At 40.7% G+C, this 23337-nt stretch overlaps 10 non-coding genes across 10 annotated transcripts; all 10 read right to left on the reverse strand.

The window, feature by feature from the left end:
- Window positions 1-3160: 3160 nt before the first annotated feature.
- Window positions 3161-3242, reverse strand: trnal-uag. The gene has a single exon. It is a non-coding gene; the product is annotated as a tRNA-Leu (tRNA).
- Window positions 3243-5185: 1943 nt separating this feature from the next.
- Window positions 5186-5267, reverse strand: trnal-uag. Its single transcript has one exon. It is a non-coding gene; the product is annotated as a tRNA-Leu (tRNA).
- Window positions 5268-7208: 1941 nt separating this feature from the next.
- trnal-uag lies at window positions 7209-7290 on the reverse strand. Its single transcript has one exon. It is a non-coding gene; the product is annotated as a tRNA-Leu (tRNA).
- A 1942-nt stretch (window positions 7291-9232) lies between these two features.
- Window positions 9233-9314, reverse strand: trnal-uag. The gene has a single exon. It is a non-coding gene; the product is annotated as a tRNA-Leu (tRNA).
- Window positions 9315-11257: 1943 nt separating this feature from the next.
- On the reverse strand, window positions 11258-11339 carry trnal-uag. The gene has a single exon. It is a non-coding gene; the product is annotated as a tRNA-Leu (tRNA).
- Window positions 11340-13282: 1943 nt separating this feature from the next.
- Window positions 13283-13364, reverse strand: trnal-uag. Its single transcript has one exon. It is a non-coding gene; the product is annotated as a tRNA-Leu (tRNA).
- A 1942-nt stretch (window positions 13365-15306) lies between these two features.
- Window positions 15307-15388, reverse strand: trnal-uag. The gene has a single exon. It is a non-coding gene; the product is annotated as a tRNA-Leu (tRNA).
- A 1944-nt stretch (window positions 15389-17332) lies between these two features.
- On the reverse strand, window positions 17333-17414 carry trnal-uag. Its single transcript has one exon. It is a non-coding gene; the product is annotated as a tRNA-Leu (tRNA).
- A 1942-nt stretch (window positions 17415-19356) lies between these two features.
- On the reverse strand, window positions 19357-19438 carry trnal-uag. Its single transcript has one exon. It is a non-coding gene; the product is annotated as a tRNA-Leu (tRNA).
- A 1945-nt stretch (window positions 19439-21383) lies between these two features.
- trnal-uag lies at window positions 21384-21465 on the reverse strand. The gene has a single exon. It is a non-coding gene; the product is annotated as a tRNA-Leu (tRNA).
- Window positions 21466-23337: the final 1872 nt, after the last annotated feature.

The following is a 23337-nucleotide window of genomic DNA, read 5'->3' on the forward strand; positions in this document are numbered from 1 at the left end:
ACACCAAAACCGGTGAGCTGACCAAGGGAGGCGTGCGGCTGCCGGTTTTCAGGTGTGCCCGAGGCTCAACTTCCTTGGAGTCTTTTCATCTCCACCTCAACCGCTTCATACCAGGTTTGTATTGAAATTATTTAAACCAAAATTTGTGCCTTGTCATTGATGTGCGTTTGTGTATTTGATGTGTTTCATGTGTTGACTTTGCTTCTAGGAACCAGCGCCAACAGCCTGAATTTTCAGGTTTACCTGTTGGAAGGGCTGCACATGTGGAACAAGATAGGCGTGTTGCTGCCCTCGCAATGAAGAAGTCGTCGTTGTGCTGCTACTCTGGTGATTTGTTGCATTCAGCATAAACACTACCAGAAGCTGTTGGCAAAAGCTGGCACCTGAGTTCTTCCGCCCGCCGTTCACAGTCGAAGGACATCACTACACCCTAGGCAGAGGCAGTATGGCTGTGTCTGTGATCTCACTAAGCTTTACGGCATCCATACCCCAGCTTTTAGTGTACATTTACTTTTTTTCATCAATGTTCTTTATTTTTATAGCATACAAATAACAGACAAGTGGAGGATTTGTGCATTATAAAAAACAGTAAACTTGAGTTTATAATTAAAATGTTTGTCATAGGAAAACCATTTTTGTTACGGTCCAACAATCTTGCGTTCCAAATTAATTCAGGATCTTTAACCGTTGGAGCACTCAGCTGGCCTTATACGATCATGTTTTATACAGCTCTACTGTGGTTTACAATTCCAGAGCGTCGTGTTGTCATTAGTTTTACAGGTTGTGCTCTAACAGGTCGAGCTCATACGGACGGCAGACATGTTTCGGCAAACTGGTCAGGCAACTGCATGAATGACCCACGACATCAGAGTTGAGACTTTTTGTGCCCGCTTGATTGAGAAGGCACATTGATGAAAGATAGCACAGATGGAATCTTGGAAGGTTTAGCTTTTTCTTGCGTTTTTAGTCTAGCTGATGACAAATGAGACAACAGATTGAGAGAATCAATGCGTTATAATTTGTCACATTCGGGCAGCATGTAACGCAAAGCTGGCCACATTATGCCATCTGGATTCAGCTATGGATTAATCATTCTCTTAGTTCCAGAAAGAAATCCTTTTATTCCAAGAAGAATGTCAGCTGGTGCTGATTGAACCCAGTTCCTCCACATGATGGAGCCGAATCCAGCGCCTTAGACCACTCGGGCCACACTTACCCACAAGTGCAAAGAAAACGGTCACCAATTCGGCCAAACCTTGAACAAGTCAGAACAACATTATTGGCCTTTAGCGGCTTCTTGAAATTGGTTGGAAATCATGCTACCACCAATGATTTGCCATGTGTCATCGTGCTGCTCTAATACTGATCTCATTCAAACCTTTCTGTGCAGAACACATGGCAAAAGGCGGTTAAGTCCATGGTTGAGTGCCAATCCCTCTGCTTTGGGGTAAATCATTTTTGACCAAGAAAATAAGGTCAGGCCACACACATGTCAAGAAGATGTATTCCAACCGAGCATTTTGAAATGATGACATAAAACACATTTTAGCATATCTATATGCTGTTTTCTTTTGTATTTCTTAAAATCTTCATGTTAATCTCAACAAAAACCCTTTGCTGTTGTGAAGGGACTAACATTGAGTGCTACTGGAGAATGTGAGCAGTGACAGCACTACTTCTCTAATGCTTCGCTAGGCAAGCACACCACATTTAGAGCTATCCATCCATCCATTTTCTAACACGTCTATCCCTTGTGGGGTCGCTAGGGGTGCTGGTGCCTATCTCCAGCTGTCAATGGGCGTGAGGCGGGGTACACCCTGGACAGGTCGCCAGTCTATCGCTGACATTTAGAGCTAAATACCCTTAAACTAACTTTTCCACACTACCAAGTGGATCCAGCCCTGCACATGAATAGCATCAATAGTTTCTATGGTGGATTTCTAGAATCCTTTCATGGTATGCTCTGCTCGGTTTACCACCAAGAGGGTTGCCAAAATATTTAGGAATAATGTTGCATTCCATTTGCAGTCGGAAATCCCGGTTTCCTGATGAAAACATCAAATGTAACACCAGCTATAGTCAGACTTTCCTATCCGAAAGTCAGCTAAAGTTTTTAAGGCTGATTTTCGGATCCAATATGGTAGTTTTTCACATAAACAACAGTAAGCTGTGAAAAAGATATTTATTTTACAAGATACACTTGTAAGAATGCTTCTAAAATCACTGATACATGTAGCGGGTGCAACTCGGAACCGAAGAAATTAAAAGTGGTGTTTGCATTTGGAAAGTACAACTTCAAAGAATGTTTATAAGAGGTACTACAAAGAAAACAACAGCCTTCCTGGCCATGGCCATTTTGGAATGCTAACCTTTTGTTTTTAGTTGACAATCTTGAATTCTGTGACAGTGTTAACTCAAACGCTTTTTACTCGGGTTTACCTACTTCCCAGCTCCTATTTTTCAATTGCAAGGAAAAAGGAATTCAACATAAGGACTGGAGTAATCGGATCCCACACCCATGCATATCCTCTGTGGTAAGAAATACCAAGAGTACTATGAAAAGTTGTTTTAACTATGCTATTTAAGAGGACATTTTCAAACTGTGTAAATCAAGTTGAAAAGGAAAACAATTTTGGTATGTCCTTTCATTTCATGTTTCCTTCAAAAAAAACAACAACATAATTCCTGATGCATTTATTTGTGTTCGATACAAAATCAACTGTTAGACTCTTGCTATTTTCTAATAAACTTTCTGTGAGGATTTAGGAGTGTAAAAGGTCAGTTAAGTCAAGAACAAAGGTTTTTGGATTAAACAACTGCGACGTGTCACCATGGCCTTCTTGTACCCAAAACACCTAGACAGCGGTTTAGGTGCATCAAGTTTTGGGTTATGGGCCCAGCAAACTCCCGTTGTACCACTCGGCTTTCCCTGTAGCCCAAGTGGAATCTTGTAAGGTTTAGCTTGCTTCTTGCGTTTTTGGGCTAGCTGATGAAATGAGAGAACAAGTGAGAGAAGCAAGATGTGTTGAGAAGTTTGTTCACTTCCTGGCAGATGTAAACGCAAAAGACTGGCCAACATTATGCCATCTGTGTGAGAAGCCTATTCAATTGTCATTCTCTTAAGTGACAGAAAGAAACTCCTTGTTATTCCAAGGAAGAATGGCAGTGGTGGGATTTGAACCCACGCCTCCACAGAGACTGGAGCCTAAATCCAGCGCCTGAGACCACTCGGCCACACTACCCACAAGTGCAAAGAAAACGGTCACCAATTCGGCCAAACCTTGAACAAGTCAGAACAACATTATTGGCCTTTAGCGGCTTCTTGAAATTGGTTGGAAATCATGCTACCACCAATGATTTGCCATGTGTTCATCGTGCTGCTCTAATACTGATCTCATTCAAAACCTTTCTGTGCAGAACACATGGCAAAGGCGGTTAAAGTCCATGGTTGAGTGCCAATCCCTCTGCTTTGGGGTAAATCATTTTTGACCAAGAAAATAAGGTCAGGCCACACACATGTCAAGAAGATGTATTCCAACCGAGCATTTTGAAATGATGACATAAAACACATTTTAGCATATCTATATGCTGTTTTCTTTTGTATTTCTTAAAATCTTCATGTTAATCTCAACAAAAACCCTTTGCTGTTGTGAAGGGACTAACATTGAGTGCACTGGAGAATGTGAGCAGTGACAGCACTACTTCTCTAATGCTTCGCTAAGCAAGCACACCACATTTAGAGCTATCCATCCATCCATTTTCTAACACGTCTATCCCTTGTGGGGTCGCTAGGGGTGCTGGTGCCTATCTCCAGCTGTCAATGGGCGTGAGGCGGGGTACACCCTGGACAGGTCGCCAGTCTATCGCTGACATTTAGAGCTAAATACCCTTAAACTAACTTTTCCACACTACCAAGTGGATCCAGCCCTGCACATGAATAGCATCAATAGTTTCTATGGTGGATTTCTAGAATCCTTTCATGGTATGCTCTGCTCGGTTTACCACCAAGAGGGTTGCCAAAATATTTAGGAATAATGTTGCATTCCATTTGCAGTCGGAAATCCCGGTTTCCGATGAAAACATCAAATGTAACACCAGCTATAGTCAGACTTTCCTATCCGAAAGTCAGCTAAAGTTTTTAAGGCTGATTTTCGGATCCAATATGGTAGTTTTTCACATAAACAACAGTAAGCTGTGAAAAAGATATTTATTTTACAAGATACACTTGTAAGAATGCTTCTAAAATCACTGATACATGTAGCGGGTGCAACTCGGAACCGAAGAAATTAAAAGTGGTGTTTGCATTTGGAAAGTACAACTTCAAAGAATGTTTATAAGAGGTACTACAAAGAAAACAACAGCCTTCCTGGCCATGGCCATTTTGGAATGCTAACCTTTTGTTTTTAGTTGACAATCTTGAATTCTGTGACAGTGTTAACTCAAACGCTTTTTACTCGGGTTTACCTACTTCCCAGCTCCTATTTTTCAATTGCAAGGAAAAAGGAATTCAACATAAGGACTGGAGTAATTGGATCCCACACCCATGCATATCCTCTGTGGTAAGAAATACCAAGAGTACTATGAAAAGTTGTTTTAACTATGCTATTTAAGAGGACATTTTCAAACTGTGTAAATCAAGTTGAAAAGGAAAACAATTTTGGTATGTCCTTTCATTTCATGTTTCCTTCAAAAAAAACAACAACATAATTCCTGATGCATTTATTTGTGTTCGATACAAAATCAACTGTTAGACTCTTGCTATTTTCTAATAAACTTTCTGTGAGGATTTAGGAGTGTAAAAGGTCAGTTAAGTCAAGAACAAAGGTTTTTGGATTAAACAACTGCGACGTGTCACCATGGCCTTCTTGTACCCAAAACACCTAGACAGCGGTTTAGGTGCATCAAGTTTTGGGTTATGGGCCCAGCAAACTCCCGTTGTACCACTCGGCTTTCCCTGTAGCCCAAGTGGAATCTTGTAAGGTTTAGCTTGCTTCTTGCGTTTTTGGGCTAGCTGATGAAATGAGAGAACAAGTGAGAGAAGCAAGATGTGTTGAGAAGTTTGTTCACTTCCTGGCAGATGTAAACGCAAAAGACTGGCCAACATTATGCCATCTGTGTGAGAAGCCTATTCAATTGTCATTCTCTTAAGTGACAGAAAGAAACTCCTTGTTATTCCAAGGAAGAATGGCAGTGGTGGGATTTGAACCCACGCCTCCACAGAGACTGGAGCCTAAATCCAGCGCCTTAGACCACTCGGCCACACTACCCACAAGTGCAAAGAAAACGGTCACCAATTCGGCCAAACCTTGAACAAGTCAGAACAACATTATTGGCCTTTAGCGGCTTCTTGAAATTGGTTGGAAATCATGCTACCACCAATGATTTGCCATGTGTTCATCGTGCTGCTCTAATACTGATCTCATTCAAAACCTTTCTGTGCAGAACACATGGCAAAGGCGGTTAAAGTCCATGGTTGAGTGCCAATCCCTCTGCTTTGGGGTAAATCATTTTTGACCAAGAAAATAAGGTCAGGCCACACACATGTCAAGAAGATGTATTCCAACCGAGCATTTTGAAATGATGACATAAAACACATTTTAGCATATCTATATGCTGTTTTCTTTTGTATTTCTTAAAATCTTCATGTTAATCTCAACAAAAACCCTTTGTTGTGTGAAGGGACTAACATTGAGTGTACTGGAGAATGTGAGCAGTGACAGCACTACTTCTCTAATGCTTCGCTAGGCAAGCACACCACATTTAGAGCTATCCATCCATCCATTTTCTAACACGTCTATCCCTTGTGGGGTCGCTAGGGGTGCTGGTGCCTATCTCCAGCTGTCAATGGGCGTGAGGCGGGGTACACCCTGGACAGGTCGCCAGTCTATCGCTGACATTTAGAGCTAAATACCCTTAAACTAACTTTTCCACACTACCAAGTGGATCCAGCCCTGCACATGAATAGCATCAATAGTTTCTATGGTGGATTTCTAGAATCCTTTCATGGTATGCTCTGCTCGGTTTACCACCAAGAGGGTTGCCAAAATATTTAGGAATAATGTTGCATTCCATTTGCAGTCGGAAATCCCGGTTTCCGATGAAAACATCAAATGTAACACCAGCTATAGTCAGACTTTCCTATCCGAAAGTCAGCTAAAGTTTTTAAGGCTGATTTTCGGATCCAATATGGTAGTTTTTCACATAAACAACAGTAAGCTGTGAAAAAGATATTTATTTTACAAGATACACTTGTAAGAATGCTTCTAAAATCACTGATACATGTAGCGGGTGCAACTCGGAACCGAAGAAATTAAAAGTGGTGTTTGCATTTGGAAAGTACAACTTCAAAGAATGTTTATAAGAGGTACTACAAAGAAAACAACAGCCTTCCTGGCCATGGCCATTTTGGAATGCTAACCTTTTGTTTTTAGTTGACAATCTTGAATTCTGTGACAGTGTTAACTCAAACGCTTTTTACTCGGGTTTACCTACTTCCCAGCTCCTATTTTTCAATTGCAAGGAAAAAGGAATTCAACATAAGGACTGGAGTAATCGGATCCCACACCCATGCATATCCTCTGTGGTAAGAAATACCAAGAGTACTATGAAAAGTTGTTTTAACTATGCTATTTAAGAGGACATTTTCAAACTGTGTAAATCAAGTTGAAAAGGAAAACAATTTTGGTATGTCCTTTCATTTCATGTTTCCTTCAAAAAAACAACAACATAATTCCTGATGCATTTATTTGTGTTCGATACAAAATCAACTGTTAGACTCTTGCTATTTTCTAATAAACTTTCTGTGAGGATTTAGGAGTGTAAAAGGTCAGTTAAGTCAAGAACAAAGGTTTTTGGATTAAACAACTGCGACGTGTCACCATGGCCTTCTTGTACCCAAAACACCTAGACAGCGGTTTAGGTGCATCAAGTTTTGGGTTATGGGCCCAGCAAACTCCCGTTGTACCACTCGGCTTTCCCTGTAGCCCAAGTGGAATCTTGTAAGGTTTAGCTTGCTTCTTGCGTTTTTGGGCTAGCTGATGAAATGAGAGAACAAGTGAGAGAAGCAAGATGTGTTGAGAAGTTTGTTCACTTCCTGGCAGATGTAAACGCAAAAGACTGGCCAACATTATGCCATCTGTGTGAGAAGCCTATTCAATTGTCATTCTCTTAAGTGACAGAAAGAAACTCCTTGTTATTCCAAGGAAGAATGGCAGTGGTGGGATTTGAACCCACGCCTCCACAGAGACTGGAGCCTAAATCCAGCGCCTTAGACCACTCGGCCACACTACCCACAAGTGCAAAGAAAAGGTCACCAATTCGGCCAAACCTTGAACAAGTCAGAACAACATTATTGGCCTTCAGCGGCTTCTTGAAATTGGTTGGAAATCATGCTACCACCAATGATTTGCCATGTGTTCATCGTGCTGCTCTAATACTGATCTCATTCAAAACCTTTCTGTGCAGAACACATGGCAAAGGCGGTTAAAGTCCATGGTTGAGTGCCAATCCCTCTGCTTTGGGGTAAATCATTTTTGACCAAGAAAATAAGGTCAGGCCACACACATGTCAAGAAGATGTATTCCAACCGAGCATTTTGAAATGATGACATAAAACACATTTTAGCATATCTATATGCTGTTTTCTTTTGTATTTCTTAAAATCTTCATGTTAATCTCAACAAAAACCCTTTGCTGTTGTGAAGGGACTAACATTGAGTGTACTGGAGAATGTGAGCAGTGACAGCACTACTTCTCTAATGCTTCGCTAGGCAAGCACATCACATTTAGAGCTATCCATCCATCCATTTTCTAACACGTCTATCCCTTGTGGGGTCGCTAGGGGTGCTGGTGCCTATCTCCAGCTGTCAATGGGCGTGAGGCGGGGTACACCCTGGACAGGTTGCCAGTCTATCGCTGACATTTAGAGCTAAATACCCTTAAACTAACTTTTCCACACTACCAAGTGGATCCAGCCCTGCACATGAATAGCATCAATAGTTTCTATGGTGGATTTCTAGAATCCTTTCATGGTATGCTCTGCTCGGTTTACCACCAAGAGGGTTGCCAAAATATTTAGGAATAATGTTGCATTCCATTTGCAGTCGGAAATCCCGGTTTCCGATGAAAACATCAAATGTAACACCAGCTATAGTCAGACTTTCCTATCCGAAAGTCAGCTACAGTTTTTAAGGCTGATTTTCGGATCCAATATGGTAGTTTTTCACATAAACAACAGTAAGCTGTGAAAAAGATATTTATTTTACAAGATACACTTGTAAGAATGCTTCTAAAATCACTGATACATGTAGCGGGTGCAACTCGGAACCGAAGAAATTAAAAGTGGTGTTTGCATTTGGAAAGTACAACTTCAAAGAATGTTTATAAGAGGTACTACAAAGAAAACAACAGCCTTCCTGGCCATGGCCATTTTGGAATGCTAACCTTTTGTTTTTAGTTGACAATCTTGAATTCTGTGACAGTGTTAACTCAAACGCTTTTTACTCGGGTTTACCTACTTCCCAGCTCCTATTTTTCAATTGCAAGGAAAAAGGAATTCAACATAAGGACTGGAGTAATCGGATCCCACACCCATGCATATCCTCTGTGGTAAGAAATACCAAGAGTACTATGAAAAGTTGTTTTAACTATGCTATTTAAGAGGACATTTTCAAACTGTGTAAATCAAGTTGAAAAGGAAAACAATTTTGGTATGTCCTTTCATTTCATGTTTCCTTCAAAAAAAACAACAACATAATTCCTGATGCATTTATTTGTGTTCGATACAAAATCAACTGTTAGACTCTTGCTATTTTCTAATAAACTTTCTGTGAGGATTTAGGAGTGTAAAAGGTCAGTTAAGTCAAGAACAAAGGTTTTTGGATTAAACAACTGCGACGTGTCACCATGGCCTTCTTGTACCCAAAACACCTAGACAGCGGTTTAGGTGCATCAAGTTTTGGGTTATGGGCCCAGCAAACTCCCGTTGTACCACTCGGCTTTCCCTGTAGCCCAAGTGGAATCTTGTAAGGTTTAGCTTGCTTCTTGCGTTTTTGGGCTAGCTGATGAAATGAGAGAACAAGTGAGAGAAGCAAGATGTGTTGAGAAGTTTGTTCACTTCCTGGCAGATGTAAACGCAAAAGACTGGCCAACATTATGCCATCTGTGTGAGAAGCCTATTCAATTGTCATTCTCTTAAGTGACAGAAAGAAACTCCTTGTTATTCCAAGGAAGAATGGCAGTGGTGGGATTTGAACCCACGCCTCCACAGAGACTGGAGCCTAAATCCAGCGCCTTAGACCACTCGGCCACACTACCCACAAGTGCAAAGAAAACGGTCACCAATTCGGCCAAACCTTGAACAAGTCAGAACAACATTATTGGCCTTCAGCGGCTTCTTGAAATTGGTTGGAAATCATGCTACCACCAATGATTTGCCATGTGTTCATCGTGCTGCTCTAATACTGATCTCATTCAAAACCTTTCTGTGCAGAACACATGGCAAAGGCGGTTAAAGTCCATGGTTGAGTGCCAATCCCTCTGCTTTGGGGTAAATCATTTTTGACCAAGAAAATAAGGTCAGGCCACACACATGTCAAGAAGATGTATTCCAACCGAGCATTTTGAAATGATGACATAAAACACATTTTAGCATATCTATATGCTGTTTTCTTTTGTATTTCTTAAAATCTTCATGTTAATCTCAACAAAAACCCTTTGCTGTTGTGAAGGGACTAACATTGAGTGCTACTGGAGAATGTGAGCAGTGACAGCACTACTTCTCTAATGCTTCGCTAGGCAAGCACATCACATTTAGAGCTATCCATCCATCCATTTTCTAACACGTCTATCCCTTGTGGGGTCGCTAGGGGTGCTGGTGCCTATCTCCAGCTGTCAATGGGCGTGAGGCGGGGTACACCCTGGACAGGTCGCCAGTCTATCGCTGACATTTAGAGCTAAATACCCTTAAACTAACTTTTCCACACTACCAAGTGGATCCAGCCCTGCACATGAATAGCATCAATAGTTTCTATGGTGGATTTCTAGAATCCTTTCATGGTATGCTCTGCTCGGTTTACCACCAAGAGGGTTGCCAAAATATTTAGGAATAATGTTGCATTCCATTTGCAGTCGGAAATCCCGGTTTCCGATGAAAACATCAAATGTAACACCAGCTATAGTCAGACTTTCCTATCCGAAAGTCAGCTACAGTTTTTAAGGCTGATTTTCGGATCCAATATGGTAGTTTTTCACATAAACAACAGTAAGCTGTGAAAAAGATATTTATTTTACAAGATACACTTGTAAGAATGCTTCTAAAATCACTGATACATGTAGCGGGTGCAACTCGGAACCGAAGAAATTAAAAGTGGTGTTTGCATTTGGAAAGTACAACTTCAAAGAATGTTTATAAGAGGTACTACAAAGAAAACAACAGCCTTCCTGGCCATGGCCATTTTGGAATGCTAACCTTTTGTTTTTAGTTGACAATCTTGAATTCTGTGACAGTGTTAACTCAAACGCTTTTTACTCGGGTTTACCTACTTCCCAGCTCCTATTTTTCAATTGCAAGGAAAAAGGAATTCAACATAAGGACTGGAGTAATCGGATCCCACACCCATGCATATCCTCTGTGGTAAGAAATACCAAGAGTACTATGAAAAGTTGTTTTAACTATGCTATTTAAGAGGACATTTTCAAACTGTGTAAATCAAGTTGAAAAGGAAAACAATTTTGGTATGTCCTTTCATTTCATGTTTCCTTCAAAAAAACAACAACATAATTCCTGATGCATTTATTTGTGTTCGATACAAAATCAACTGTTAGACTCTTGCTATTTTCTAATAAACTTTCTGTGAGGATTTAGGAGTGTAAAAGGTCAGTTAAGTCAAGAACAAAGGTTTTTGGATTAAACAACTGCGACGTGTCACCATGGCCTTCTTGTACCCAAAACACCTAGACAGCGGTTTAGGTGCATCAAGTTTTGGGTTATGGGCCCAGCAAACTCCCGTTGTACCACTCGGCTTTCCCTGTAGCCCAAGTGGAATCTTGTAAGGTTTAGCTTGCTTCTTGCGTTTTTGGGCTAGCTGATGAAATGAGAGAACAAGTGAGAGAAGCAAGATGTGTTGAGAAGTTTGTTCACTTCCTGGCAGATGTAAACGCAAAAGACTGGCCAACATTATGCCATCTGTGTGAGAAGCCTATTCAATTGTCATTCTCTTAAGTGACAGAAAGAAACTCCTTGTTATTCCAAGGAAGAATGGCAGTGGTGGGATTTGAACCCACGCCTCCACAGAGACTGGAGCCTAAATCCAGCGCCTTAGACCACTCGGCCACACTACCCACAAGTGCAAAGAAAAAGGTCACCATTTCGGCCAAACCTTGAACAAGTCAGAACAACATTATTGGCCTTCAGCAGCTTCTTGAAATTGGTTGGAAATCATGCTACCACCAATGATTTGCCATGTGTTCATCGTGCTGCTCTAATACTGATCTCATTCAAAACCTTTCTGTGCAGAACACATGGCAAAGGCGGTTAAAGTCCATGGTTGAGTGCCAATCCCTCTGCTTTGGGGTAAATCATTTTTGACCAAGAAAATAAGGTCAGGCCACACACATGTCAAGAAGATGTATTCCAACCGAGCATTTTGAAATGATGACATAAAACACATTTTAGCATATCTATATGCTGTTTTCTTTTGTATTTCTTAAAATCTTCATGTTAATCTCAACAAAAACCCTTTGCTGTTGTGAAGGGACTAACATTGAGTGTACTGGAGAATGTGAGCAGTGACAGCACTACTTCTCTAATGCTTCGCTAGGCAAGCACATCACATTTAGAGCTATCCATCCATCCATTTTCTAACACGTCTATCCCTTGTGGGGTCGCTAGGGGTGCTGGTGCCTATCTCCAGCTGTCAATGGGCGTGAGGCGGGGTACACCCTGGACAGGTCGCCAGTCTATCGCTGACATTTAGAGCTAAATACCCTTAAACTAACTTTTCCACACTACCAAGTGGATCCAGCCCTGCACATGAATAGCATCAATAGTTTCTATGGTGGATTTCTAGAATCCTTTCATGGTATGCTCTGCTCGGTTTACCACCAAGAGGGTTGCCAAAATATTTAGGAATAATGTTGCATTCCATTTGCAGTCGGAAATCCCGGTTTCCGATGAAAACATCAAATGTAACACCAGCTATAGTCAGACTTTCCTATCCGAAAGTCAGCTACAGTTTTTAAGGCTGATTTTCGGATCCAATATGGTAGTTTTTCACATAAACAACAGTAAGCTGTGAAAAAGATATTTATTTTACAAGATACACTTGTAAGAATGCTTCTAAAATCACTGATACATGTAGCGGGTGCAACTCGGAACCGAAGAAATTAAAAGTGGTGTTTGCATTTGGAAAGTACAACTTCAAAGAATGTTTATAAGAGGTACTACAAAGAAAACAACAGCCTTCCTGGCCATGGCCATTTTGGAATGCTAACCTTTTGTTTTTAGTTGACAATCTTGAATTCTGTGACAGTGTTAACTCAAACGCTTTTTACTCGGGTTTACCTACTTCCCAGCTCCTATTTTTCAATTGCAAGGAAAAAGGAATTCAACATAAGGACTGGAGTAATCGGATCCCACACCCATGCATATCCTCTGTGGTAAGAAATACCAAGAGTACTATGAAAAGTTGTTTTAACTATGCTATTTAAGAGGACATTTTCAAACTGTGTAAATCAAGTTGAAAAGGAAAACAATTTTGGTATGTCCTTTCATTTCATGTTTCCTTCAAAAAAAACAACAACATAATTCCTGATGCATTTATTTGTGTTCGATACAAAATCAACTGTTAGACTCTTGCTATTTTCTAATAAACTTTCTGTGAGGATTTAGGAGTGTAAAAGGTCAGTTAAGTCAAGAACAAAGGTTTTTGGATTAAACAACTGCGACGTGTCACCATGGCCTTCTTGTACCCAAAACACCTAGACAGCGGTTTAGGTGCATCAAGTTTTGGGTTATGGGCCCAGCAAACTCCCGTTGTACCACTCGGCTTTCCCTGTAGCCCAAGTGGAATCTTGTAAGGTTTAGCTTGCTTCTTGCGTTTTTGGGCTAGCTGATGAAATGAGAGAACAAGTGAGAGAAGCAAGATGTGTTGAGAAGTTTGTTCACTTCCTGGCAGATGTAAACGCAAAAGACTGGCCAACATTATGCCATCTGTGTGAGAAGCCTATTCAATTGTCATTCTCTTAAGTGACAGAAAGAAACTCCTTGTTATTCCAAGGAAGAATGGCAGTGGTGGGATTTGAACCCACGCCTCCACAGAGACTGGAGCCTAAATCCAGCGCCTTAGACCACTCGGCCACACTACCCACAAGTGCAAAGAAAAAGGTCACCATTTCGGCCAAACCTTGAACAAGTCAGAACAACATTATTGGCCTTCAGCAGCTTCTTGAAATTGGTTGGAAATCATGCTACCACCAATGATTTGCCATGTGTTCATCGTGCTGCTCTAATACTGATCTCATTCAAAACCTTTCTGTGCAGAACACATGGCAAAGGCGGTTAAAGTCCATGGTTGAGTGCCAATCCCTCTGCTTTGGGGTAAATCATTTTTGACCAAGAAAATAAGGTCAGGCCACACACATGTCAAGAAGATGTATTCCAACCGAGCATTTTGAAATGATGACATAAAACACATTTTAGCATATCTATATGCTGTTTTCTTTTGTATTTCTTAAAATCTTCATGTTAATCTCAACAAAAACCCTTTGCTGTTGTGAAGGGACTAACATTGAGTGTACTGGAGAATGTGAGCAGTGACAGCACTACTTCTCTAATGCTTCGCTAGGCAAGCACATCACATTTAGAGCTATCCATCCGTCCATTTTCTAACACGTCTATCCCTTGTGGGGTCGCTAGGGGTGCTGGTGCCTATCTCCAGCTGTCAATGGGCGTGAGGCGGGGTACACCCTGGACAGGTCGCCAGTCTATCGCTGACATTTAGAGCTAAATACCCTTAAACTAACTTTTCCACACTACCAAGTGGATCCAGCCCTGCACATGAATAGCATCAATAGTTTCTATGGTGGATTTCTAGAATCCTTTCATGGTATGCTCTGCTCGGTTTACCACCAAGAGGGTTGCCAAAATATTTAGGAATAATGTTGCATTCCATTTGCAGTCGGAAATCCCGGTTTCCGATGAAAACATCAAATGTAACACCAGCTATAGTCAGACTTTCCTATCCGAAAGTCAGCTACAGTTTTTAAGGCTGATTTTCGGATCCAATATGGTAGTTTTTCACATAAACAACAGTAAGCTGTGAAAAAGATATTTATTTTACAAGATACACTTGTAAGAATGCTTCTAAAATCACTGATACATGTAGCGGGTGCAACTCGGAACCGAAGAAATTAAAAGTGGTGTTTGCATTTGGAAAGTACAACTTCAAAGAATGTTTATAAGAGGTACTACAAAGAAAACAACAGCCTTCCTGGCCATGGCCATTTTGGAATGCTAACCTTTTGTTTTTAGTTGACAATCTTGAATTCTGTGACAGTGTTAACTCAAACGCTTTTTACTCGGGTTTACCTACTTCCCAGCTCCTATTTTTCAATTGCAAGGAAAAAGGAATTCAACATAAGGACTGGAGTAATCGGATCCCACACCCATGCATATCCTCTGTGGTAAGAAATACCAAGAGTACTATGAAAAGTTGTTTTAACTATGCTATTTAAGAGGACATTTTCAAACTGTGTAAATCAAGTTGAAAAGGAAAACAATTTTGGTATGTCCTTTCATTTCATGTTTCCTTCAAAAAAACAACAACATAATTCCTGATGCATTTATTTGTGTTCGATACAAAATCAACTGTTAGACTCTTGCTATTTTCTAATAAACTTTCTGTGAGGATTTAGGAGTGTAAAAGGTCAGTTAAGTCAAGAACAAAGGTTTTTGGATTAAACAACTGCGACGTGTCACCATGGCCTTCTTGTACCCAAAACACCTAGACAGCGGTTTAGGTGCATCAAGTTTTGGGTTATGGGCCCAGCAAACTCCCGTTGTACCACTCGGCTTTCCCTGTAGCCCAAGTGGAATCTTGTAAGGTTTAGCTTGCTTCTTGCGTTTTTGGGCTAGCTGATGAAATGAGAGAACAAGTGAGAGAAGCAAGATGTGTTGAGAAGTTTGTTCACTTCCTGGCAGATGTAAACGCAAAAGACTGGCCAACATTATGCCATCTGTGTGAGAAGCCTATTCAATTGTCATTCTCTTAAGTGACAGAAAGAAACTCCTTGTTATTCCAAGGAAGAATGGCAGTGGTGGGATTTGAACCCACGCCTCCACAGAGACTGGAGCCTAAATCCAGCGCCTTAGACCACTCGGCCACACTACCCACAAGTGCAAAGAAAAAGGTCACCATTTCGGCCAAACCTTGAACAAGTCAGAACAACATTATTGGCCTTCAGCAGCTTCTTGAAATTGGTTGGAAATCATGCTACCACCAATGATTTGCCATGTGTTCATCGTGCTGCTCTAATACTGATCTCATTCAAAACCTTTCTGTGCAGAACACATGGCAAAGGCGGTTAAAGTCCATGGTTGAGTGCCAATCCCTCTGCTTTGGGGTAAATCATTTTTGACCAAGAAAATAAGGTCAGGCCACACACATGTCAAGAAGATGTATTCCAACCGAGCATTTTGAAATGATGACATAAAACACATTTTAGCATATCTATATGCTGTTTTCTTTTGTATTTCTTAAAATCTTCATGTTAATCTCAACAAAAACCCTTTGCTGTTGTGAAGGGACTAACATTGAGTGTACTGGAGAATGTGAGCAGTGACAGCACTACTTCTCTAATGCTTCGCTAGGCAAGCACATCACATTTAGAGCTATCCATCCAGTCCATTTTCTAACACGTCTATCCCTTGTGGGGTCGCTAGGGGTGCTGGTGCCTATCTCCAGCTGTCAATGGGCGTGAGGCGGGGTACACCCTGGACAGGTTGCCAGTCTATCGCTGACATTTAGAGCTAAATACCCTTAAACTAACTTTTCCACACTACCAAGTGGATCCAGCCCTGCACATGAATAGCATCAATAGTTTCTATGGTGGATTTCTAGAATCCTTTCATGGTATGCTCTGCTCGGTTTACCACCAAGAGGGTTGCCAAAATATTTAGGAATAATGTTGCATTCCATTTGCAGTCGGAAATCCCGGTTTCCGATGAAAACATCAAATGTAACACCAGCTATAGTCAGACTTTCCTATCCGAAAGTCAGCTACAGTTTTTAAGGCTGATTTTCGGATCCAATATGGTAGTTTTTCACATAAACAACAGTAAGCTGTGAAAAAGATATTTATTTTACAAGATACACTTGTAAGAATGCTTCTAAAATCACTGATACATGTAGCGGGTGCAACTCGGAACCGAAGAAATTAAAAGTGGTGTTTGCATTTGGAAAGTACAACTTCAAAGAATGTTTATAAGAGGTACTACAAAGAAAACAACAGCCTTCCTGGCCATGGCCATTTTGGAATGCTAACCTTTTGTTTTTAGTTGACAATCTTGAATTCTGTGACAGTGTTAACTCAAACGCTTTTTACTCGGGTTTACCTACTTCCCAGCTCCTATTTTTCAATTGCAAGGAAAAAGGAATTCAACATAAGGACTGGAGTAATCGGATCCCACACCCATGCATATCCTCTGTGGTAAGAAATACCAAGAGTACTATGAAAAGTTGTTTTAACTATGCTATTTAAGAGGACATTTTCAAACTGTGTAAATCAAGTTGAAAAGGAAAACAATTTTGGTATGTCCTTTCATTTCATGTTTCCTTCAAAAAAAACAACAACATAATTCCTGATGCATTTATTTGTGTTCGATACAAAATCAACTGTTAGACTCTTGCTATTTTCTAATAAACTTTCTGTGAGGATTTAGGAGTGTAAAAGGTCAGTTAAGTCAAGAACAAAGGTTTTTGGATTAAACAACTGCGACGTGTCACCATGGCCTTCTTGTACCCAAAACACCTAGACAGCGGTTTAGGTGCATCAAGTTTTGGGTTATGGGCCCAGCAAACTCCCGTTGTACCACTCGGCTTTCCCTGTAGCCCAAGTGGAATCTTGTAAGGTTTAGCTTGCTTCTTGCGTTTTTGGGCTAGCTGATGAAATGAGAGAACAAGTGAGAGAAGCAAGATGTGTTGAGAAGTTTGTTCACTTCCTGGCAGATGTAAACGCAAAAGACTGGCCAACATTATGCCATCTGTGTGAGAAGCCTATTCAATTGTCATTCTCTTAAGTGACAGAAAGAAACTCCTTGTTATTCCAAGGAAGAATGGCAGTGGTGGGATTTGAACCCACGCCTCCACAGAGACTGGAGCCTAAATCCAGCGCCTTAGACCACTCGGCCACACTACCCACAAGTGCAAAGAAAAAGGTCACCATTTCGGCCAAACCTTGAACAAGTCAGAACAACATTATTGGCCTTCAGCAGCTTCTTGAAATTGGTTGGAAATCATGCTACCACCAATGATTTGCCATGTGTTCATCGTGCTGCTCTAATACTGATCTCATTCAAAACCTTTCTGTGCAGAACACATGGCAAAGGCGGTTAAAGTCCATGGTTGAGTGCCAATCCCTCTGCTTTGGGGTAAATCATTTTTGACCAAGAAAATAAGGTCAGGCCACACACATGTCAAGAAGATGTATTCCAACCGAGCATTTTGAAATGATGACATAAAACACATTTTAGCATATCTATATGCTGTTTTCTTTTGTATTTCTTAAAATCTTCATGTTAATCTCAACAAAAACCCTTTGCTGTTGTGAAGGGACTAACATTGAGTGTACTGGAGAATGTGAGCAGTGACAGCACTACTTCTCTAATGCTTCGCTAGGCAAGCACATCACATTTAGAGCTATCCATCCGTCCATTTTCTAACACGTCTATCCCTTGTGGGGTCGCTAGGGGTGCTGGTGCCTATCTCCAGCTGTCAATGGGCGTGAGGCGGGGTACACCCTGGACAGGTTGCCAGTCTATCGCTGACATTTAGAGCTAAATACCCTTAAACTAACTTTTCCACACTACCAAGTGGATCCAGCCCTGCACATGAATAGCATCAATAGTTTCTATGGTGGATTTCTAGAATCCTTTCATGGTATGCTCTGCTCGGTTTACCACCAAGAGGGTTGCCAAAATATTTAGGAATAATGTTGCATTCCATTTGCAGTCGGAAATCCCAGTTTCCGATGAAAACATCAAATGTAACACCAGCTATAGTCAGACTTTCCTATCCGAAAGTCAGCTACAGTTTTTAAGGCTGATTTTCGGATCCAATATGGTAGTTTTTCACATAAACAACAGTAAGCTGTGAAAAAGATATTTATTTTACAAGATACACTTGTAAGAATGCTTCTAAAATCACTGATACATGTAGCGGGTGCAACTCGGAACCGAAGAAATTAAAAGTGGTGTTTGCATTTGGAAAGTACAACTTCAAAGAATGTTTATAAGAGGTACTACAAAGAAAACAACAGCCTTCCTGGCCATGGCCATTTTGGAATGCTAACCTTTTGTTTTTAGTTGACAATCTTGAATTCTGTGACAGTGTTAACTCAAACGCTTTTTACTCGGGTTTACCTACTTCCCAGCTCCTATTTTTCAATTGCAAGGAAAAAGGAATTCAACATAAGGACTGGAGTAATCGGATCCCACACCCATGCATATCCTCTGTGGTAAGAAATACCAAGAGTACTATGAAAAGTTGTTTTAACTATGCTATTTAAGAGGACATTTTCAAACTGTGTAAATCAAGTTGAAAAGGAAAACAATTTTGGTATGTCCTTTCATTTCATGTTTCCTTCAAAAAAACAACAACATAATTCCTGATGCATTTATTTGTGTTCGATGCAAAATCAACTGTTAGACTCTTGCTATTTTCTAATAAACTTTCTGTGAGGATTTAGGAGTGTAAAAGGTCAGTTAAGTCAAGAACAAAGGTTTTTGGATTAAACAACTGCGACGTGTCACCATGGCCTTCTTGTACCCAAAACACCTAGACAGCGGTTTAGGTGCATCAAGTTTTGGGTTATGGGCCCAGCAAACTCCCGTTGTACCACTCGGCTTTCCCTGTAGCCCAAGTGGAATCTTGTAAGGTTTAGCTTGCTTCTTGTGTTTTTGGGCTAGCTGATGAAATGAGAGAACAAGTGAGAGAAGCAAGATGTGTTGAGAAGTTTGTTCACTTCCTGGCAGATGTAAACGCAAAAGACTGGCCAACATTATGCCATCTGTGTGAGAAGCCTATTCAATTGTCATTCTCTTAAGTGACAGAAAGAAACTCCTTGTTATTCCAAGGAAGAATGGCAGTGGTGGGATTTGAACCCACGCCTCCACAGAGACTGGAGCCTAAATCCAGCGCCTTAGACCACTCGGCCACACTACCCACAAGTGCAAAGAAAAAGGTCACCATTTCGGCCAAACCTTGAACAAGTCAGAACAACATTATTGGCCTTCAGCAGCTTCTTGAAATTGGTTGGAAATTCATGCTACCACCAATGATTTGCCATGTGTTCATCGTGCTGCTCTAATACTGATCTCATTCAAAACCTTTCTGTGCAGAACACATGGCAAAGGCGGTTAAAGTCCATGGTTGAGTGCCAATCCCTCTGCTTTGGGGTAAATCATTTTTGACCAAGAAAATAAGGTCAGGCCACACACATGTCAAGAAGATGTATTCCAACCGAGCATTTTGAAATGATGACATAAAACACATTTTAGCATATCTATATGCTGTTTTCTTTTGTATTTCTTAAAATCTTCATGTTAATCTCAACAAAAACCCTTTGTTGTTGTGAAGGGACTAACATTGAGTGTACTGGAGAATGTGAGCAGTGACAGCACTACTTCTCTAATGCTTCGCTAGGCAAGCACATCACATTTAGAGCTATCCATCCGTCCATTTTCTAACACGTCTATCCCTTGTGGGGTCGCTAGGGGTGCTGGTGCCTATCTCCAGCTGTCAATGGGCGTGAGGCGGGGTACACCCTGGACAGGTCGTCAGTCTATCGCTGACATTTAGAGCTAAATACCCTTAAACTAACTTTTCCACACTACCAAGTGGATCCAGCCCTGCACATGAATAGCATCAATAGTTTCTATGGTGGATTTCTAGAATCCTTTCATGGTATGCTCTGCTCGGTTTACCACCAAGAGGGTTGCCAAAATATTTAGGAATAATGTTGCATTCCATTTGCAGTCGGAAATCCCGGTTTCCGATGAAAACATCAAATGTAACACCAGCTATAGTCAGACTTTCCTATCCGAAAGTCAGCTACAGTTTTTAAGGCTGATTTTCGGATCCAATATGGTAGTTTTTCACATAAACAACAGTAAGCTGTGAAAAAGATATTTATTTTACAAGATACACTTGTAAGAATGCTTCTAAAATCACTGATACATGTAGCGGGTGCAACTCGGAACCGAAGAAATTAAAAGTGGTGTTTGCATTTGGAAAGTACAACTTCAAAGAATATTTATAAGAGGTACTACAAAGAAAACAACAGCCTTCCTGGCCATGGCCATTTTGGAATGCTAACCTTTTGTTTTTAGTTGACAATCTTGAATTCTGTGACAGTGTTAACTCAAACGCTTTTTACTCGGGTTTACCTACTTCCCAGCTCCTATTTTTCAATTGCAAGGAAAAAGGAATTCAACATAAGGACTGGAGTAATCGGATCCCACACCCATGCATATCCTCTGTGGTAAGAAATACCAAGAGTACTATGAAAAGTTGTTTTAACTATGCTATTTAAGAGGACATTTTCAAACTGTGTAAATCAAGTTGAAAAGGAAAACAATTTTGGTATGTCCTTTCATTTCATGTTTCCTTCAAAAAAAACAACAACATAATTCCTGATGCATTTATTTGTGTTCGATACAAAATCAACTGTTAGACTCTTGCTATTTTCTAATAAACTTTTCTGTGAGGATTTAGGAGTGTAAAAGGTCAGTTAAGTCAAGAACAAAGGTTTTTGGATTAAACAACTGCGACGTGTCACCATGGCCTTCTTGTACCCAAAACACCTAGACAGCGGTTTAGGTGCATCAAGTTTTGGGTTATGGGCCCAGCAAACTCCCGTTGTACCACTCGGCTTTCCCTGTAGCCCAAGTGGAATCTTGTAAGGTTTAGCTTGCTTCTTGCGTTTTTGGGCTAGCTGATGAAATGAGAGAACAAGTGAGAGAAGCAAGATGTGTTGAGAAGTTTGTTCACTTCCTGGCAGATGTAAACGCAAAAGACTGGCCAACATTATGCCATCTGTGTGAGAAGCCTATTCAATTGTCATTCTCTTAAGTGACAGAAAGAAACTCCTTGTTATTCCAAGGAAGAATGGCAGTGGTGGGATTTGAACCCACGCCTCCACAGAGACTGGAGCCTAAATCCAGCGCCTTAGACCACTCGGCCACACTACCCACAAGTGCAAAGAAAAAGGTCACCATTTCGGCCAAACCTTGAACAAGTCAGAACAACATTATTGGCCTTCAGCAGCTTCTTGAAATTGGTTGGAAATCATGCTACCACCAATGATTTGCCATGTGTTCATCGTGCTGCTCTAATACTGATCTCATTCAAAACCTTTCTGTGCAGAACACATGGCAAAGGCGGTTAAAGTCCATGGTTGAGTGCCAATCCCTCTGCTTTGGGGTAAATCATTTTTGACCAAGAAAATAAGGTCAGGCCACACACATGTCAAGAAGATGTATTCCAACCGAGCATTTTGAAATGATGACATAAAACACATTTTAGCATATCTATATGCTGTTTTCTTTTGTATTTCTTAAAATCTTCATGTTAATCTCAACAAAAACCCTTTGTTGTTGTGAAGGGACTAACATTGAGTGTACTGGAGAATGTGAGCAGTGACAGCACTACTTCTCTAATGCTTCGCTAGGCAAGCACATCACATTTAGAGCTATCCATCCGTCCATTTTCTAACACGTCTATCCCTTGTGGGGTCGCTAGGGGTGCTGGTGCCTATCTCCAGCTGTCAATGGGCGTGAGGCGGGGTACACCCTGGACAGGTCGTCAGTCTATCGCTGACATTTAGAGCTAAATACCCTTAAACTAACTTTTCCACACTACCAAGTGGATCCAGCCCTGCACATGAATAGCATCAATAGTTTCTATGGTGGATTTCTAGAATCCTTTCATGGTATGCTCTGCTCGGTTTACCACCAAGAGGGTTGCCAAAATATTTAGGAATAATGTTGCATTCCATTTGCAGTCGGAAATCCCAGGTTTCCGATGAAAACATCAAATGTAACACCAGCTATAGTCAGACTTTCCTATCCGAAAGTCAGCTACAGTTTTTAAGGCTGATTTTCGGATCCAATATGGTAGTTTTTCACATAAACAACAGTAAGCTGTGAAAAAGATATTTATTTTACAAGATACACTTGTAAGAATGCTTCTAAAATCACTGATACATGTAGCGGGTGCAACTCGGAACCGAAGAAATTAAAAGTGGTGTTTGCATTTGGAAAGTACAACTTCAAAGAATGTTTATAAGAGGTACTACAAAGAAAACAACAGCCTTCCTGGCCATGGCCATTTTGGAATGCTAACCTTTTGTTTTTAGTTGACAATCTTGAATTCTGTGACAGTGTTAACTCAAACGCTTTTTACTCGGGTTTACCTACTTCCCAGCTCCTATTTTTCAATTGCAAGGAAAAAGGAATTCAACATAAGGACTGGAGTAATCGGATCCCACACCCATGCATATCCTCTGTGGTAAGAAATACCAAGAGTACTATGAAAAGTTGTTTTAACTATGCTATTTAAGAGGACATTTTCAAACTGTGTAAATCAAGTTGAAAAGGAAAACAATTTTGGTATGTCCTTTCATTTCATGTTTCCTTCAAAAAAAACAACAACATAATTCCTGATGCATTTATTTGTGTTCGATACAAAATCAACTGTTAGACTCTTGCTATTTTCTAATAAACTTTTCTGTGAGGATTTAGGAGTGTAAAAGGTCAGTTAAGTCAAGAACAAAGGTTTTTGGATTAAACAACTGCGACGTGTCACCATGGCCTTCTTGTACCCAAAACACCTAGACAGCGGTTTAGGTGCATCAAGTTTTGGGTTATGGGCCCAGCAAACTCCCGTTGTACCACTCGGCTTTCCCTGTAGCCCAAGTGGAATCTTGTAAGGTTTAGCTTGCTTCTTGCGTTTTTGGGCTAGCTGATGAAATGAGAGAACAAGTGAGAGAAGCAAGATGTGTTGAGAAGTTTGTTCACTTCCTGGCAGATGTAAACGCAAAAGACTGGCCAACATTATGCCAT

This window comes from Fundulus heteroclitus, unplaced genomic scaffold (assembly GCF_011125445.2).
Source record: "Fundulus heteroclitus isolate FHET01 unplaced genomic scaffold, MU-UCD_Fhet_4.1 scaffold_246, whole genome shotgun sequence".
NCBI classification, from domain to species: domain Eukaryota; kingdom Metazoa; phylum Chordata; class Actinopteri; order Cyprinodontiformes; family Fundulidae; genus Fundulus; species Fundulus heteroclitus.